Source organism: Buceros rhinoceros, unplaced genomic scaffold (assembly GCF_000710305.1).
Source record: "Buceros rhinoceros silvestris isolate BGI_N320 unplaced genomic scaffold, ASM71030v1 scaffold20398, whole genome shotgun sequence".
NCBI lineage: Eukaryota > Metazoa > Chordata > Aves > Bucerotiformes > Bucerotidae > Buceros > Buceros rhinoceros.
The window spans coordinates 62,905-67,058 of record NW_010429540.1 but is presented as its reverse complement, the minus strand read 5'-3'; the positions used below and the strand labels follow the sequence as shown (position 1 = coordinate 67,058).

The 4,154-nt window shown below is 35.0% G+C and overlaps 1 protein-coding gene across 1 annotated transcript in view; it reads right to left on the bottom strand.

The window, feature by feature from the left end:
- FAM172A (family with sequence similarity 172, member A) overlaps positions 1 to 4,154 on the bottom strand; it is a 111,888-nt gene that overhangs the window by 67,905 nt on the left and 39,829 nt on the right. The window lies entirely within an intron of this gene.

Here is a 4,154-nt window from a genome sequence, read left to right as displayed (position 1 = left end):
CTAGAGGAAAGCTATCAAAGAGAAGAGTACTCCAAAACTCTTCTCAATGTCCAAACTTCGGTAAGCTGAGCTCCTGCTTCCCCAAGGAACAAACTTCCTCCCTAAGTAGATCAACTCAGCTTCTTCTTGCTTAACCCTCAGAGGACTTAAAAGCACAGAATCTGCTTCTCCAACCACCACAGAAGGAATGCTACTGCAGTCAGTAATAGCCAGCTTTAGCACCCCTTCTTCCTGATCCCCTTTATCACTGGTAACACTAGTACATCTCACAACTGAATCTTTAGATGGCCATCCATGTTGTTACCACTGAACAAAAAACAAAAGAACCACACCTCTTCATAACCTCCTCCTGAAGACCCTTGTAACCAAGGTCCTCATAGAGAACACAGGAGCCACTGAACTACCTAAGTGAAACCAAGAATGTAAATCCTTAACTCTTGACACCCCCATTAAGCATCCTCATCACTGAATTAAAAAATTTACCTCTATTACCATCTCCTCCTGGCATTGTGTCAGTCGTTGTACATATGACTGAGTAATAATTGGTCTCACTATGGACTGTGAATGGAGTATTTATGCAAAAGATGAAAGGGACAGATTAAAATTCCTCTTCCAATTTACACTTATTTATGTATTTTACATTTATTTATTTATAAAAGTGGAATAATTTCAGTGAGGTACTACCATTATAAGAGTAATAGTCCTCATCCTCCGCGAAAGGACTTGAGCTTCAGTCTCTCACATGTCCGATGACTGCTTCTGTCAAAGAAAACAGTATTTCCCAGTGCAGAAAGTTTCAGCGGAAAATTTCTATTTTAAGAAAACAACAAATCTATTCAATATTTATTTTAAATACTGTATTTATAGGAAATTGTAACCTTTTTTTGGTTTAAATGTCCTTATAATATCCATTTGGTTTATTTTAATTAGATTTTGTTAGTCTTACTACTTTACATCATCACCTTTGCCTTTTTCATACTTTTTTTTCTAAAGCAAGTCTTTTCCTTCCGTGTTTTAATGTATTTACACATATCTGTCTCTCACATTGTATACACTTTTCTCCCTCCTCCTTTTCCTACAATCTGTTCTCTATCTAGTTGCTTGCTTGTTCTCCTTTCGTATTTCAAAGTCTCTTCTACACCATCAAGTCTGAATTTTTGAATTAACATATTAATCCTAACTCTTCACGCAAAGCCTTGGGAAATACTCCCAACACTAATTAAACAAAAGTCTGAGTCTACACAACAGAGATTGATATAAAGGATGGAACAAGGAGCATTACCTACAGGAACCTCCAAGAAGAGAAGAAAGAAAAAAACATTTCTAGCTACTCAAATTCCCACTGGGATATTTCTCCTTGGATCTTTTCTGTCCAAAGTGAATCAGTCCCAAGCCACTAGAAGCATGATAAAGTTTAAGCCTTTACATTGCTCTCTTATTCCATACATGCTTCAACATAAAAGCTTTTTATTTTTTCTCTCTGTCATACCAGAGAGGAATAGTTTCTTTTCTTCCCTTAAATTCCTGGTTAGGAAAGCAGCATCAATTCATCCTGCTCAATCCACTGGTAACTCCAGCTTTTGCATCCCTGTTTTCAATTTTTCTAAGAAATGAACTGAAAACTCACTTGTTAGTCTCATCACTCTCCGCTGAGAAAACTAACAGAAAAAAGGATCCAGGTTTGACCTCCAAGACGTTTGTGGGTTTTTTTTTTATTATTATTATTATTTTTTGTCTGTTTGGCTTTGTTTTAAGGAAAGTCGAGATGGTATTTCTGAACCAGTTTCTGTACAAAAGACATTAAGCACTATTTCTGCAATTTTTCTTTTTTTTTTTTTAATGAAAACCTAGCCTTCAGCACAAGCTTTAAGCTACCCACGTGTTACACACTCATAACAGGTCACCATAACTTTCAGATCCTAGATACTACTATCCACTTCGAATTCACATAGTTCATTAGAAGAAAAAATTCCATATTCTCCTTTCATCAGCTCTGTAATCTTATGCTTTGGTAAGGTCTCCTGGTTTCCTTCAAGGATGAGACCTCTTCCTAGCGCAAACACCGAAGGTCAAGGAAATAACTCCTTACATCAAACTGGCCATGTTGCATGAGGAGTTATCCCGATTTTCATTCAGGTCATTTATTGTCTAGGCCAGTTACTTTCATTTCATAAGAGACAGAAGTGCCTAAATCAGACAGAGGACTGAACACCACAAAACCCAGAAAAGGATGCAATTTTTATTATTATTAACTAAAATTGAAGTCCTTATACTCAACTCTACCATAATTTCCTGTATTTGGAAGAGTAATTTATGTGATCGTTGCATGAGGTAGACACGGTAATCAACATGTAACTATCCATATTCCCTTTTTAGTCATAACATAATGACTCCAAATATCTTCACTGGTATACTTCAGTATTTTATTCCATAAAATATTTCCTCATCTAATCAGATATACATCCAATTCCCACTATTGTGATTACAGGATACAAAAAATAGCAACACATTTAATATAATACAATTGAATATGATCTAATCTTCATTTTGTCTGAAAAAAAAAAATCATTGCAAATACTACGTGTTCTAAACATGTACTACATTTACCAGAATTTTAGAAGTACAAGAATGGAGAGTAGGTTTTACAGCTAAAGAGAATTACATATTTAGAAAGTGTGCTAAGAAGGGAGGAAGTCAAAAGATAAGAGCACGAAGTCTGATGTTACAATGTGATGGAATGATTACGTTTTTTAAAACATAGTTTCTCATCAAATTCTTTGGGTTTTTTCCTGCATTTTTTTCAAGAAGTATTCAAAACGCACAATTACATAATCTGTTTTTAAGGATAATAACCATTTGAAGGAAGTGAGGTCTGATCTCTACCACACTGGCACAATTACTGCATAAAACAAACAACAAAGCAGGTAAAAGAACTGTAACTCTCCCCTACTAGAAATCCTCTCTTAAAGACTATCTGTTAATTTAGGGATAGTATCCCTCTTTTAAATGCTCAGCCTCTCATGTTAGCCAAGACAGCAGTATCTCTAGGAAAGAATAAAAATGCAGGCATGTAAGCACTGCTGCGAAGATTCAAGCAGCCACAGCTCTTCAGGTTTCTTGGGAAAGGTTTTGGAACTTGCACTCTAGAATTTAACCTCCTAACTGTATCTCGCATATGCCTATGTTACACCTAATAATCCCAAAGCATTTTTGATCTGCCTCTGAGTCTCGATTTAAAAATGAACCAAAAGTTTATGTTAGAAGGCAGTGAGCATCACCTTGACAAGAACAGGTTTCTTTTTCACACAAAGTGTAATCTGGTGGTTAGTTGTTTACACAAAACAAAAATAACAAAAATAACTTAATGGCCTGATGTTTTAATATATTTTCTTTCTTTGCTTCATGAAAAAGAAGCAACATGTTTGAAGAGAACTATTTTCTGTACCAAATACCTTAAAGCCGACTGCAAAAAATTAAACATCATTTAGTAGAACGTGTAACAATCACAGTGACAACACTGGTATTTAGAGTGGAACATTAGCTTAACTTGGTAAATAGAAATAGTAGTTTTAAATAGGCTTTTCTAATGTCTACTATAGGGATTTTCATTTAGGTAGATGGATGCATGCGATTAATTACACCTACAAACTTGCAATACTAAAAACGTTATAAAAATTGTGCACTGTTTCTCATATAGATGTAAATGTAATAAAATAGTATCTATAAAATGTAAATGTATTTACTGTCAAGTATTGATAGGTGAATCAGAATGAATCAGTATTCAGTGCAAAACCGAAGAAGACTGTCTCTAATAAATTCAGTACAAGCCTAGAAAAAAGCCTGCTGTTATCATGAAAGCTCATGTTATCATGAGACTACAACAGACGCTGAGTGAGAATACGTACAAATTTAATGAAATGTAAAAGAAAACACTTCAAATCATAACAAATTTCTGCAGTGCCTTCTATTGCATCTCATCACCTGCTAAGGGCTCTTGTCATGTTAGCTGCCATATTAAACCACATGGTAGTGCCACCACAACATGACATACCACTAGATTTTTTTTTTTACTGTAAGAGGGAAACTTGGTTCCATTAGAAAAAAGTTATAAAAAAACCCAAACAAGTACTCCCATCATAAATAAAATGACTGTG